This window comes from Arvicanthis niloticus, chromosome 25, assembly GCF_011762505.2.
Source record: "Arvicanthis niloticus isolate mArvNil1 chromosome 25, mArvNil1.pat.X, whole genome shotgun sequence".
NCBI classification, from domain to species: Eukaryota; Metazoa; Chordata; class Mammalia; order Rodentia; family Muridae; genus Arvicanthis; species Arvicanthis niloticus.
Genome location: NC_133433.1, coordinates 22,760,932 through 22,776,638, shown reverse-complemented (window position 1 = coordinate 22,776,638; position 15,707 = coordinate 22,760,932). Strand labels below are relative to the sequence as shown.

Genomic DNA, 15,707 nt, shown 5'->3' with positions numbered 1-15,707 from the left:
GCCTCTTTCTCTCTGCATGTACTCTTTCTTTCTTTCTCTTCCCCCTCTCCTCTCCCTCCCTTCCCATGGTGCCTTCCCTGGCTTCCTTCCCTGGGGCCAATGAACTTGCCAGAGAGCAGGTTACCCAAAAACCTGTATTTAATATGATCTAATCTGGCTTGAATAGGCTCATTTCACCCAGTGGCAGAGAAATAATTTATCATTTTTATCTTAGTTTAAATTTTTATTATTTTATGCTTCTATTAATTCTTTGAGAATCTAATACACTGTATTTTTTATCAAATTCATTCCCCTTACCCAACTTGTCCCATATCCTTCCTGCATCTCTCCTCTCATGCTTTCTCTCTCTCTCTCTCTCTCTCTCTCTCTCTCTCTCTCTCTCTCTCTCTCTCTCTCAAACTCATAGAGTCTAGTTTGTGCTGGCTGAGTACCCCCATGTATGAGACCTGCCCTGGAGTATGACCAACATAGTAGGTGTCAGACTATTGGAAAAAACTGACTTTCCTTTACCCAGGAACAATCAAATGTCAATAATTCCTCAGGCAGAGGCGGGACTTCCTGTGGCTTGAGAGTGTGTGTATCTTGTACACACTGTCTTGTACAAATGCTGTGAGTTCCTGTGTGCATCTGTCTTTCCTGAAATCAGCCACCATCTCTGGCCTTTACAATCTTTCCTCCTCTTCTGTATAGATCCTGACTCTTGAGGAAAGAGGTGTGACACAGACGTCCCATTTAGGACTGAGTACCCCAAAAATCTCTTATTCTCTGTATGTCGGCAAATAGTGTCTCTTTCCCCTTTGCCGCCTACTCCAAGAAGTAGCTGCCCTAATGAGTGCTGAGTGGTGAGAAGATCTGTGCCTGTAGCACTGTGTCCCTAAGAATCATTTTATTGCTGTGACTATTTAGCAGAATAGTACTTGATTTTTCTCTAGTACTCTAGTCTCGGGTTCTTGACCCAACTGAATGTGTCAGGTACAGGACTATTGTAATGGACCTTGAAGCCCAAAAAAGTGTTTGGTCAATCCTATAACAACCCATGTATCAGTGTGCACATTACTTTTCTCCTCTGGTAACTTATATGGGGCATTCTAACACTATGCTCTTCCAGAACCTAGGTTCAATTCCCAGTACTCACATCCTGGCTCACAACCATCTGCAACTCCAGCTCCATGGAATCTGATACTCTCTTCTGGCTTCTGCAGGCACTAGGTTTGTATGTAGTACACAGACATACATGTAGGAAAACACCCATACACATAACTAACATAAAATACTAGAATCAATATATCAAAAATATAGTTTGAAAGGAACAATAATAAAACATACAAAGAAAAGCACATCAGAATAAAACCAGACCACCTTTCACCAACAAGTAAGTGCATCTGTACACATATGTACATATACTATAGGCACACACATATGCACATACACACATGACTATATCCACGGGGGTGGGGGAGTGTGGCAAAAGAAATACACTTGTAAGTACTTATGTACAAAATGGTGGGGCTCCCAATCTGATAAAATAAACACTAATGGCTACAAAAAAAAAATCAGATAGATCATGACACAGTAACAATGGATGACTTCAATATTCAATTCTCATGTTTAGATATGACATCCAAATTAAAAAAGATGAAACTTCAAAGTTAAAAACTATAGCAGATGTCAAATGAATTTTAACAGACAACCACAGGATATTCATTCAACTGATACAAAAGACACGTTCTTTGATAGGGACAAGAAACTGCCTCTAAAATAAATGACATGCTGGACTACAATGCAAGTATTAACAAATACAAAAGAGTCAAAATAATGTATTTTTTTATCAAATCATAGTGGAATAAAACAGAGGTTGATAGCAAGAGAAAGTATAGAAACTGCACAAATAATTAGAGACTGAAAATACACTTTAGAATGACCCAGTGGGTTATTGAAAAAACCAGGAAGGAAAAAAATTCTTAGAATCGAATTAAAATAGAAATTTATAAAAACTTTAGGGTATAACTAAGAACCTTCTAAGAGACAAGTTCATGGGTATAAGTACATATGCTTAAAATCCACATTTAAATAAATAACCTAATGATGAACCTCAAAGTCCTAAAAACAAGCAAACAAACAAAAACAAACAAAAAAAAAAAAAAAAAGAATGCATCAAGTCCAAAACCAGGGAACAACAAGAAAAAACAAAGATAAAATTAGGGTTGAATGTATAAAATGGAGACTACAGAACAATACAAAGAATCAATAAAGCAAAGACTTGAGTCTTTGAAAAAATAAACAAATCCCTAGACCAACAAAAAGAAAGTGAGAAAATTATCAAATTTGCAAATTTGAGGTTAAAAAAAATGAAAGTGGCAACAGATTTTAGTGAAACCCAAAGGATTTCTAGGAAATACCTTTGAAAACACATTCTGAAACAACAGGAAAGAAGGCAGCAATGGGTGAGTTCCTGGACTATGGGAACCTCTGAAATTAATTCAAGGACATGAAACCAGAAATGAGATGAAAATAATAATAAAATCTCTCCCAAACCTACACACACACACACACACACACACACACACACACACAATCCTAGAACTGAACAGATTTGCTGCAAGACTCTGTCAAAGCCTTCAGGAAAAGGTAATGCCAGCCTTCCTCCTCCAACTAACTCTCAGAGTAAAAAAGAAAGCAGACTACCAAATTCACTTTATGAAGCCAGTATGCTCTGGTACCAAAACTAGATGACATAATCACCTGATGATACAAGCCCTGAGGAAGTCAGAGAGAGGAGGAACATACCTCACCCTAAATAAGGATGTACTTATATCCAACATAGTATTTGAATGGAGAAAAACTGAAAAGTATTTGCTCTAAATGTAGGAATGATGTCATTCAATACAAAGTCCAAGGTCACATCTGGAGCACTAAAACCAGACCTGGTTCTTTGAAAAGAAACAAGACAGACAAACACTTAAACCAGTTAACTCAGAGAGCAAGAAGACCCAAATTAATAAAATTAGAAACAAAGGGGGGGGGCTTTTTAACAGTAACCAGAAAGTCAGAAAATCATAAGTACGTACTTTAAAAACCTATGTTCCATAAAATTGGAAAATATTCTTAAATAGATGACTTCCTAGGTGCACACAGCATAGCATAATTAGACCAACAGAGAGATTCTTGACTCTTAGCCAACAGGAAATACAACCTAGATATCAAGGTGAACGAGTTTCTCCCCTTCCCATGTCCCCTTAAATATTCTTTCTATTCTAATTCAAATGCACAATACAAGGGGTTGGTTGCACCACATGCCTGTAATCTTGGCACTGTGTGGGGTGGTGGTGTAATGTCGGAGGATCCCTGTATGTTCCAGGCCAGTCTTGGCTACTCTAAAGACCAAGCTATGTCCTGCTCTAAGTTTCTCTAGATTGTGCAAACAGTAGCTTTCTAGCTGTGCCCTGACCTGGGTAAGTCCATTTTATAAGCATCAGTTGGCTTCATTTTGAAAGCAAATATAAAGACATGATGACTTTACATCTTCCTGTGCATGTAGATACCTGTCCAACAGGAACCATGAAACACACCCTGGAAAACAATGTGCCCATCGTGCGAGTAAAAAGGCGCAACCTGTGAATCTATAAAGTAGACTGGGAATACACGAACTCCTGGTCATCTTAAAACCATACCAGAGAGACTAGGTCATGAGAACTTATGGGCATAAACAGCTCAACAGCCTCACAGAGACCCCCATAACCAAGAGCCTAACAGCACCACGGAGACAATAATGGCAGTCCCACCAACCTGTTCCTAACTATTCAGCACCAATGTCAAGGGACCAACAGGCAGGTACTCTCAATTGTCCCACAGACTTTACCTCAGCCTGGTCCAAATGCTTAATGCAGCGCTTGATGCAGCACACTTGAGTTACCGTACTTCCATTCGTCTGTCTGTTCACTCTTACAGACCAATTCACATCTCTCTCATGTAGAGAGCTGCGATGTGCCTCGCTGTAAAGATGGCGCTGGCTCCCGCCCCCGCCTGCCTGATGGAGAGAGCTCTTTAAGAAAAACAAGTCCTAATATGTGTGGTGGATAGCCCTAGCCGCTTGTTGTCATGGTAATTCCACTCCTGGGAGGGGCTGCGAAGGAGGAGTGAATCTTGTAAACCTTCTGTCCAATCAAATTTGTTAAATAAAGGCTACAGCCAGTGATTGGGCAGTGGAAGAGGAGTGGAAGGAACCAGAGGCAGGGAAAGGGGATAAGAGGAGGAGAGCAGTTGGAGTGAGGGGAGTTGGCAGTTGGTGGAAGCAGAGGGTTGGGAGTTGGTGGAAGCAGAGGAGTTGGCGGTTGGTGGAAGGAGAGAGGACGAAGAGGACCTTGACCTAGGAAACTGTAAGTTGTTAAGAGCTCTCATAGCCAGGGAATAGTGTAGTTTAATGGTAAATCTGCCCAATCTAGGCATGCAGCATTCATTTGGTATTTATTGATTTGTGTCTTTTATTCTATGAACTCCCTATGGGCAGGAGATTTACCGCAACAATATGGACAAGGTTGGTGATCTGTGCTGCTTCCCCTTACGTGTGCCTATCTGCTGCCGCCACATAGCTTGCTGGGGTAGGTTGCTCCAGGAGTATTTAGCCTGCGGACGGGCTTTCCCTGGGGGTCAGAAGAAGACACAAAGTCCCTGAATAAACTGCTTGAGGAAGAGCTCCGGAGTTGTGTCTTCCTTGCTGGATGAGGTGGGCTCGACACTCTCAAATGGTTTAGCATCTCTCAGCCCAACACTTGACTCTATGGGTGACCAAGCCAGCTCAGTCAGTCAACGGGTTCTCCAGGGAAGAAGCAAGGATTAAAAAGAAAAAGACAATTAGACAACACTATAATAGGACTCCAGCCAGTGCTGAGGCTGAAGCAGGTTTATTATTTCCCAGTTCACTTTTATACCATTTTAAGTACATGCAAATAATAAGGTCAGTTTTAGGTCAAGGAACAAACAAGGCAATAAACACAAATAGTCAAGGTACAAAACAAGGCAATAAACAAAGTCCCGAGATCACTGTTTCTAGGGGTTTATCGGGATGACCAAGATAAAAAGAATGACACACATTCCTCTGCCTTGAGTTTACCTTGAGCTTTGTATTAGCCCAAATGTAAATATTCTTTATCTCTTGGTTTTTTATTGGTTGTTTTATTTATTTACATTTCAAATGTTATCCCCCTTCCCAGTTTCCCCTTCGAAAACCCCATATTCCACCCCTCCTCCCCACTGCTTCTATGAGGGTGCTCCACCCACCCACTCCCCTAACATTCCCCTACACGGGGGCATCAAGCCTTCACAGTACCAAGGGCCTCCCATCTCATTGATGCCAGAAAAGGCCATCCCCTGCTACATATGCAATTGGAGCCATGAGATCCTCCATGTATATTCTTTGGTTGGTGATTCAGTGATTACTCCCCAACAAGCATCTAGCACCAGTTTCCAGGTTACTCCCAAACAAGCCTCTCTAACTTTCTCTAACAAGCCTGCCCCTGGCACTTCACTTCCTAACAACCACCAATCAGAAAGAAAGCAGAAGTTAAGTTTATGATTTCACTCCCAGCACCAACCAATTCTATTAAAGGGCAACAAAATTCCATTCATAGCCCCCCAGTCAGATGTGTATGTGGAGAGCTCTTGGGACCACTTCTAGAAATTTGGCAGGAATTTGACACTGACTGGGAAGTAGGTTCAAGATGAATAGAACTGAGGAATTTATTTTGGTGATCTTTGCAGTCTTTGCACACACTTGTAACCTCAGGACTGAAGAGACAAAAACAGGCAGAATCCTGGTCTTCATGGCCAGACAGCCTAGACTAGTTGCCAAGTTCCAGGACATCAAGCGACCTTATCTCAGAAAACAAGGTAACAGGACACATGGGAAATGACTGCTGAGATCATTAAGATCTTTGAATCTTGATGGGTCTTGTTAAGGACGCTGAATACAGTAATCATAGGACCTTTGTTTATTCTTTGTTTGTTCCTTAACTACTTTGTTTATGCCTTAGGACTGACCATATTCTTTGCATGTACTTGGAATCGTATAAATGCAGACTGGAAAAAAAAATAAATAAACCTGCTTCAGCCTCAGCCATGGCTGGAGTTATCATATAATGTTGTTTAATTGTCTTTTTTCCTATCAATTCTCATTCCCTCCCTTGAGACAGTCTGTTGACGTACTGAGCTGGCTTGGTCATGTGTGCCAGGCTAGAAACCCCCTTGCTTGCTTGCCATTTCCTATAAAACCTTGTCTAGCTAAAAGCTCAAGGCTTCACCCTCCTGTCCTGCTACATCAAAGATGGGGGTGTGGCCCAAGCTTGAGCTTGAATGAAGAGACCCTAGTGTGATCACATGAGAGTCAGCTCGTTGGTGGGCTTTGGTGGCTCTCGAATGAGGCACAATAAGCTCTGTTAATGAGAATTCTGGAGCTATTTCCTGGATCATAGATGTTTCTCTCCTTAAAAGATATTGTTGAGATCCTCTCCACAGCTCTTCAGGCTACTGAACCCATCTTTCTGCCCATATGTCTATGTCTGCTGCGCCTGTCAGTGGACAATTGCTCAAAGCTTGCAGTAAGAAAATTGCTCTGGATTGGCCAGATTTTTATCATCTGGAGATGCCTAGAAAATATGCTATGCCCCATGCTGGTAAACAAAGATACTAAAGGTCAGACTCCTCCCCTCTCACCTCAAGGCAGGACAGTCATTATATCTCCAACTCTAGAACCTGTAGGACCACACCGAGTAGAGAACATCTTTGCTAAGATTCTTCCTCTAGCCTGACCCACTTCTCTCCATTCCTTAAGGCCTTCTTCTGAAAACTCACCCTAACTGAGTCATCTGTGCAGGAAATCAATGACTCCAATTTTAAGAACCCCAACCCAAGGCACTCATTGTTCAGCTTTATTGTAGGCTGAAATGAGGGAGTGGGGTTTTTGCCCCCAAGTTTCAGTGCTAGAATATATTCTCCAAGCAACTCCACCATTTGTATCTAATTAACTCTTTCTGTCTTTCTCTGTCTCTCTTTCTCTGTCTCTCATTCTCTGTCTCTCTGTCTCTCTCTTTCTCTCTCTCATACACATACACATATGCACTCACTCTCTTTTTCTCCCACTCTCTCTCTCCCTACACTCCTCCCCCCAGCTCAAGCTGACTCCAAACTCTCTATGAATGTGAGGATAACCTTGGGCTTTTGATCTACCTCCCAAGAGCCAGGATTGAAGGAATATATGTCACTACATGCTGGAAATCAAGCCCTGGGATTCAAGCTCTCAACCAACTGAATTACATCCCCTCAGGGACTCTGTCAGCAGAAGGTGTCTTTCTTTTCTTTTCCTCAGTTCCCATGAGTATCAGAAGGAAATTCTCCACTCAGCTCTTTTGGATTTCTGAGTAACTTTATACTTAACTTTTTCCCTATGTTTTTATTCTTACTCCCCTTTGCAAACAAATTAAGCAGCCATTATATTTTGAACTGCATGAAATATCAACAAATTTGGAAGAAGACATGGTTGGACTGCTAATTTTGCTCTGAGGACTGTATCAAGCATTGCTGTTTGAGGCCTGCCAGGCATCAATTTCTCTTTTGCAATGACAGCATTTCCAATCATCCTTCTGGGTTTCAGTATCTGAGTGTAGGTCATTCTCCTAGTGAGGGATGGAGACTGGGCTAGTCAACACCAAATCAAAGCATCATAATCCCCAAGTTGCCAATGAATTGGGTAACAGGAATACAGAGGGTCACATTGAAGCCATAAGGTTAGATTTTGGAGTTCAAATAAATTAATGAGAAAACAACACCTCTACCCCACCTCACTCATATTTTGAATACTTATTCCCCAGGTGGCTAGCACGGCTATTTCAGAAGATTGTGGAACCTTTAGTTGGGGCCTAGCTGAAAGAAATAGGTCACTAGAACAGCCAAGGAAGGGGTTAAAGGTTATAGGGTGCTCCCTGGTTCCAGCTAGCTCTCTGCTTCCTTGTCTACTATGCCTTGAAGAACTCCTGTCTTGTGTTCCAGATGCCACAACAAAGGGGCTCTGCCACAGTTTCCTGCTATGATGGACTGAGAGCTCTTGAAACTGTGAGACAATCCAGTCTTCCCTCCAGGAAGTGGTTTCTGCCATCTACTCCAGTCATAGTTAAGCACAGGTAACTAAAGAGATTGATTTTATGCAGCTTCTTCCAACATCTGGAAAAGATGTTCACAGTGTCATGATGAAAGCTACATGTTCATTCTTCTGTCTTGTTGCACAGCAGAGAGGCTAAAGTGTGCTTCTTGGGAAAATAGAAATACAATTTATACTGGTAAGGTTTGTGTCTCAACTTGACACAGGTAGAGTCATCTGGAAACAGAAAACCTCAAATGAGGAAACTCCTCTATCAGATTGGCCTGTAAGTAAACCCATGGGGCATTTTCTTGATTAATGATGAGGCAGAGCCCAGTCCACAGTGGGCAGTGCCATCCCTGGGCAGGTGGTCCAGGAGTGTGTAAGAAAGCAGTCTGAGTGCTTTCAAACAAGAAGTAGAAAGAGGGTAAATCTGAGTGGGAGGTAAGGTAGGGAGGAACTGAGAGGTGTAGAGGTGGGTGGGTGGCACAGGGGGGATATATTATATGAGATATAATGATATAATATGAATATATCAGGATATAGTATAAAAATCTATTTTAAATAAAGAAAAAATATTTAAATAGTGTAGGATTTTAGTGTTTGTGGCATTCTCATTTTCCTTTGTCCATTTTTAAATTTCAGATAAATTACTCACTTTAGAAAAGAAAAGAAGAAGAAAAAAGAAGCAAGCAAGCAAACAAGCAGGCTGAGCAAGCCATTGGGGAGAAAGCCAAAGAGCCATATTTTTTCACAATATATGCTGTGCTTCCTGCATCTAGGTTCCTGCCTTGAGTTCCACCCCAACTTCACTTGATGGTAGGTTGTGACCGGCCAAATTAACTTTTTCCTTCTCCAGTTGATTTTTATCAGTGTTTAGTTAGAGCATTACAAAGCAAAAATAGAACACGGTTATAAATAATTTATAGTATCTAAACTCTGGCAATAGTCTTCTGAGGCAAGACTCACCACAGACAAAGGAATAGGGGTGAGAACATGAGACAACTGACACGGGGCACATCTCAGAGAAGAGGGACAAGAAGACTAAGTCACCATCTGCTGAGGACCAACCTCTGCTTGGAGAGGGGTTCTGAAGAAGGGGTGTTTGGGAGCAGCCAAAAGAACAACTCAACGTTAAATCGTGGGTACAAGCTGATAGTCTGTAGTCTGCTTGAGACTGCTCCAGAGATTGCTGCTCTCGCTAGATAGCTCTCGGCTCTGTAGTCGCTAGAGACAGCTCTCTGCTTGAGACAGCTTTCTGCTTGAGACAGCTCTCTGCTTGAGACAGCTCTCTGCTTGAGACAGCTCTCTGCTTGAGACAGCTCTCTGCTTGAGACAGCTCTCTGCTAGAGACAGTTCTCTCATGATGGAAAAAAATTCTTAAAGCTCTCTGGGTACTTCATGAAGTTTCCATCCAAAGTCAGAAAAGCTACTAGAAAAAAACTTTTGGATTTTCTAGAAAAAAAAAAAAAAAAATTCTAAAAGAGATTGTGTTCACTCCCCATGGATTTTTCCAACCAAAATCAGAAATCCTGTTAGAAAAAAAAAAATTCTTTTTTTTTTTTCAATCAGCAGAGGCTTTATTAGGGAAATTCGCTGGCAGTCAAACCACAAGCTCTCTAGAAAAAAAAAAAAAAAAAAAAATTCTAAAAGAGTTGTGTTAACTCTCCAGAGATCTCCAGGACTGAGTATCAAGGAGTCATTAACCTTAACAGAGAGAGGACACTCCTTAAAGGAGGAGCACGTAAACAGGTACATTATCATACAAACAAGCCTTACAGCCACAACTGTCAACACTTGTGGAGGCCCACTCCCTGCTCTCGGTCCCTTGCTCGGCCATGCAGGACTGTAAAGCAGGATGGGTAACTAAGGGTGTGGGAAGGCAGCACTCACGCATGTGCAAGGCTCTGGTTTTGATCCCTAATACCACAGGGAAGAGTGATTACTGCATAGAGTTTCAGTATGTGACACGATTCCCACCCACTGTTCTGAGAAGCCTACAAACTGTGGTTTGTGTTTTGTGGTTGGTTTGTTTTATTATCTGTTCACAAAGTCTTTGCTTTCTGTTTTGTTTTGTTTTGTTTTGTTTTGTTTTGTTTTGTTTTGTTTTTTCTCTCCCCTGGTTTTACTTGTTTGTCTGAGACAGAGTGTCGGGTGCCCAAGGCTGACTTTGAATGCCTCTCATCCTCCTGCTTTTACCTCCCACGAGCTAGGATGATGATGCTTGTCACTTTGCTAACTCCCTCAAGCTCTAACAGCCTAAGAAATAAAATTGAACACTTTAGAATTTTACCAGGTTTTTTTAAAAAAGATTTTAAGGGTTTATTGTTTAAGTGTTCGCTCCTAAAGTACAGTGGTTTGGATTTGAATTTCAGAATTAGTATTAACTAATCCCACACCCCCGGGACACTTACACAGCCTTAAGATTCTGTGACTGATAGGGTGGAGAGATGGTTCAGTGATTAAGAGTACTAGGTATTCTTCTAACGGTCTGAGTTTAATTCCCAGCACACACATGACAGCTCACAATGTAACAGGACTGAATGCCCTTTTCTTTATGCAGACAGATACGTAGTCAAAGCACCCATATACATTAAATAAATAAATCTCTTAAGAAAAACTAAGATTTTTATGGTTCAAAAGCAAAGGTTACTATGGCTCCTCTTTCACAAGATTAAATGAATGAATGTACCCAGAGCACCAAGAACAATGCTCAGCACATAGTAACTACTCAATAAATGGTAACTAACCATCCATTGATTAACCTGAGGGTGTCAGCATGTACCTACAATCCCGTCACTCAAGAGGCTGAGATAGGAAGATTAAGTATTCTAGGCAAGCTTGAGATATATGACAAGAGTCTGTGTCAAAAATAAAATTTCATGGGTCTGGATAGGAGCACTGGATGCTCTTCCAGAGGTCCTGAGTTCAATTCACAGCAAACACATGGTAGCTCACAACCATCTGTAATGGAATCTGCTGCCCTCTTATGGTGACCATAAAGATGGAGCACTTGAATCTGTAAAATAAATAAATAAATCTTTAAATAAATAGATATTCATTTAAAAACAAGTGTTAGCAAACTCAACATTGGCTTAAGGAAATGATAACAATTTCATACATGTGAGAAACTACCAGCCCAGCTAGCTTCAGGGGCTGTAACCATGCCGGTGGCACTGGGTGTCTCCCTTCTCCTTAGCTTAGCTCTTTTCTCCACTCAAGCAGGCTTTTCTCCACTGGCTCAGCAGCTTCAAGCTCACTTTCTATAACAAAGTGAGAATGTTCGTGGTTTTTGTCTTCCTCACAGCCCAAAGCAAAATCTTGGGTAAGAGTCACATCAGGCCTACTTGGCTTATAAGCCCATCCCCTAAGTCCATCATTGTGATCAGTGTGGTGGTGTGAATGAGCCTGGCCCCCAAAGGCTCGAACCTCTGAATGCTTGGTGCCTGGTTAGTGGAACGGCTTGAAAAGGATTAAAAGGTGTGTCATTTTTGGAGTAGGTGTGGCTTTGAGGGAGCACATGCATCACTAGTATGAGCTTTGAAGTTTTAAAACCCACACCAGGCCCAGTCTCTGTCCATCCCCCTCCATCTCTGCCTGCTAGTGCGAATCAGGACGTAAAGCTCTCGGCTATGGCTCAAGCACCATGCCTGTCTGCTTACCTCCATGATAATCAAGGACCAATCTCTAAACCAGCAGTTCTCAACCTGTGGATTACAATGCTTTGGGGGTCAAACAACCTTTTCACAGGGGCTGCCTAGGATGATCAGAAAACACATATATCTATATTATAATTCTTAACAGTAGAAAATTACTGTTATGAAGTAGCAATGAAAATAATTTTATAATTGGAAGTCACCGTCACATGAGGAACCATATTAAAGGAAGGTAGAGGACCACTGCTCTTAGCTGTAAGCAAGCTCTCAATTAAATGTTTTCTTTTATTAGAGTTGCCTTGGTCATGTTCACTCTTCACTGCCAAAGAACAGTGATAGTCAGAGAAAATGAATATAATGTTTTTGTTAGCTAGCTATAAGCCTATCATAAGATTCTGGAATGAATATATTCCACCCAGACACATGCACAGTAAGGGCAGTTTAGGTGAAGAACACATGGGTTCTGTCACCAGAAGGGAATAGATTCTAGATAAAGATAAAGCCACACGTGTCAACCTATCATTGGCTACGATGCCACGGTTCTTTTTTTTTAATTCTGAAACTTTAAAAGTTATGTTTAAAATTACCATTAGACCTTATAGGAAAAAGACAGACCTTACAGGGTATATCAGACTCTGTTCTGACATAGGTCCTTCTTACCAACAGGGCTTAGCTATGGCAGCTGCCATGCAAGGACAATCAGTAAGAGATTTTTTGGCAAGTAAAGACAGAAAGGCATGTTTTAAATGTGGTAAGCCTGGACACTTTGCAAGAGATTGCAAGGTAGAAAATGAGTTAAGCCAGAGACAGCCCAGAAAACAGCCTGGGCTCTGCCCACATTGCAAATGTGGAAGGCATTGGGCTAGTGATTGTAGATCTAAACAAGATGCACAAGGTAACACCCTTTCCCATAATCAGGGAAATGGGAACAGGGGCCAGCTCCAGGTCCCGAACTGACGCAAGCCAAAACAGGCTTAAGGAGCAGTCAGTGTCCTACCAGCAAACACCAATCCCTTTCTGAACTTAGTCGAGCAACACCAGGAAACGCAGGACTAGACCTCAGTTCTGCCACCCACATAGTATTAACTCCAGAAATGGGATCTAAGGCCTTACCCACTGAAGTGACTTTATCAGATCAGCAATCTAATTTGTATCAGCCCATAAAGGCTCATGAGTTACATCACCTTAATTCTAAAACCTTAAGAGTTATGTTTAAAATTACCAGAGAACAAGCTAGACAAATTGTCAAACAATGTCAATCATGTGTTAAACTTTTACCAGTTCCTCATTTGGGTGTAAATCCAAAGGGACTGATACCAAACAGTATCTAGCAAATGGATGTTACTCATTATAATGAATTTGGCAAGCAAAAATATATACATGTATGTGGAGATACGTACAGTGGTTTCATTTATGCAACATTACAAACTGGAGAAGCAGGCAAGCATGTGATCGCTCATATGCTTGCTACAATTGCTGTATTGGGTGTGCCTAAACAGATAAAAACTGACAATGGTCCAGGTTATACAAGCTACAGTTTCCACCAATTTTGTGAAAAATTGGGAATACTACATAAAACGGGTATTCCATATAATCCACGGGGCCAAGGTATGGTAGAAAGGGCACATCAAACCATTAAATGTCAATTTGAAAAAATTAAAAAGGGGGAATGGTACCCTACCAAGGGATCCCCCAGAAATATCCTTCATCATGCACTCTTTATTTTAAATTTTTTAACTTTGGATTCTGAAGGAAAATATGCAGCAGATAGATTCTGGCATCCTGATACCGAAAAGAATTTTGCAACAGTCCTCTGGAAAGACCCATTAACTGGAACCTGGAATGGGCCAGATCCAGTACTTATCTGGGGAAGAGGTTCTGTTTGCATATATTCCCAAACTGCAGATGCTGCACGATGGCTGCCAGAGAGACTGATTGAACAAATAGACAACAATAACAAAACCAGGGAGGAGAAACCCCCTGAGAAGCATATTTTTTCTTCACAGGAAACATGAAGATGCTTCACAATTGCCTTCAAACTGGAACAGATCAATGAGTAAACCTGACCTGAGAGGTTATCAGTGCTGAAGGAGACATCACCACCTGAATCTCCGGGGTGGCTTTATTGGACTCTTGATTCCCTGACTTATGATTTAGTGGGGAACTAGACTGTTTTAGACTTAGTGGGAATTTAGATTGTTTAGACCCAGGAGAAAACCCACTACCACAGTTACTATAGTTGTTTTTTTGGGCTTGAGATTGACTAGAGCAGGAACAGGGATTTCCTTACTTGTTTTCTTTAGATCTAAGCTATGATCAGTTTTGTATTTCTATAGATTTAGAATCTGATATAAGACATTTATAAACAGAATAGAAAAAGCTTACACTTTTTACTCCTCTGATAGAGGGAGTTATGTGTTGCCCTTAAAAAAGAGTGTTGCTGTCATACTGACTGTTCAGGCATTGTTAAGTCTCTTGTCTCTTGGGTTGATTCGGTTCAACTGACTGACGGCTTTTGTATGACAACAGATATACGCTATTCAAATGAAACCCAAACAGGTCCATTATTACAGGCTGGAAGTAGGGGACTGTAAAACCTCTGTCATCAAGACTGATGAGATATATCCCCTAACTTACGCGATAAGCCGGATAGTCAAAGACGGGTAAGAGAGCATACCGAGACCCTTGCTCCTAAAAGAAGGGAGGCCTTGCCGGGCAGTGGTGGCGCACACCTTTAATCCCAGCACTTGGGAGGCAGAGGCAGGTGGATTTCTGAGTTCGAGGCTAGCCTGGTCTACAGAGTGAGTTCCAGGACAGCCAGGGCTACACAGAGAAACCCTGTCTTGAAAAACAAAAAAAAACAAAACAACAAAAAAGAAGAAGAAGAAGGAGGAGGAGGAGGAGGAGGAGGAGGAGGAGGAGGAGGAGGAGGGAGGCCTCACCATCCTAAGACAGAAGCTCAACCAATGGCTGTTGAGTATCCAATGATGGGAAAGGGAGGCTGGGGTCCTTTGTTCCAACCTAGGACAGGCACGGTTTCTCTAAGTTTTCCCAGCCTTCCCTTTTGGAAAAAAAAAAAAAAATGTAAAGGGGGGACCTGTTGGGGGCCGACTTTTAGCAGAAAGCAGCTATCATCTTTGCAGCCATCTTGAGCCATATACCCTGACATGAGACTTGGATTACAATAGCCTACAACAACTGAGCACACTCTGATAATCTTGGTTTAGATACCTTGGGTGTGTGAGATTAAAGGTGTGTAACTTAAGAGTGTGACTTAGAAGTGTAGAGATCAGATTTAGAGGCAAGACCTAAGGGCATGATTAAAGGTGTGACCAAAAGGAATGGCTTAGAAGTGAGACATATAAAAGGTAGGGACAGATGACAGAGAGATATACTCTTTAGGGAGACTCTTTAGAGAGTACAGCTAGACTTGGGACTTGGACTAGGAAGAGAGACTGAAGAATAAATGGGATTGAATCACACTCTGTCTGGTCTCCATTCTTCGAGTCCGTCCTCACTCTCTCTTTTGCTGAACCCTGACCCGAAGACCGGAGCGGCAGCTTGGGCTGGGAAACCGTGGCCGCCAAGGGTGGAGTGGAGAGGGCCTCAACATTTTAGACCGCCCAAAGTGGGCCAGCCTAGGCCATAACATTTTTGTCGCCCGAACAGGGACTAGTGCGGGTCTCAACAACCATGTACTCAACTTTACACTTCTGTATCTTTGCCCCATAGTGCTCTGTATCAGGGCTTAAAAACAAACAAACAAACAAACAAAAAACAAAGAAACAAACAAAAAAACCAAAAAAAAACTGGTGACTATGGATGGAAGTCTTGAGCCAAGAGAAATCTTACCTTCTTTAGGCTGATTTTCCCAAGTATTTTGTCACAGCAATAGAAAGCTTACTAACACACTTTGTACTTTT

General features: G+C 41.7%; 1 long non-coding RNA gene across 2 annotated transcripts; it reads left to right on the top strand.

Annotated features, from left to right (window-relative positions):
- Positions 1–4,281: 4,281 nt before the first annotated feature.
- Positions 4,282–14,647, top strand: LOC143438558 (uncharacterized). Of its 2 annotated transcripts, none has more exons than XR_013107313.1 (5): positions 4,282–4,376; positions 8,041–8,171; positions 8,356–8,414; positions 8,774–8,947; positions 13,791–14,647. It is a non-coding gene; the product is annotated as an uncharacterized LOC143438558 (long non-coding RNA). The 2 variants fall into 2 exon arrangements; XR_013107312.1 differs by having other exon boundaries at positions 8,280–8,414.
- Positions 14,648–15,707: the final 1,060 nt, after the last annotated feature.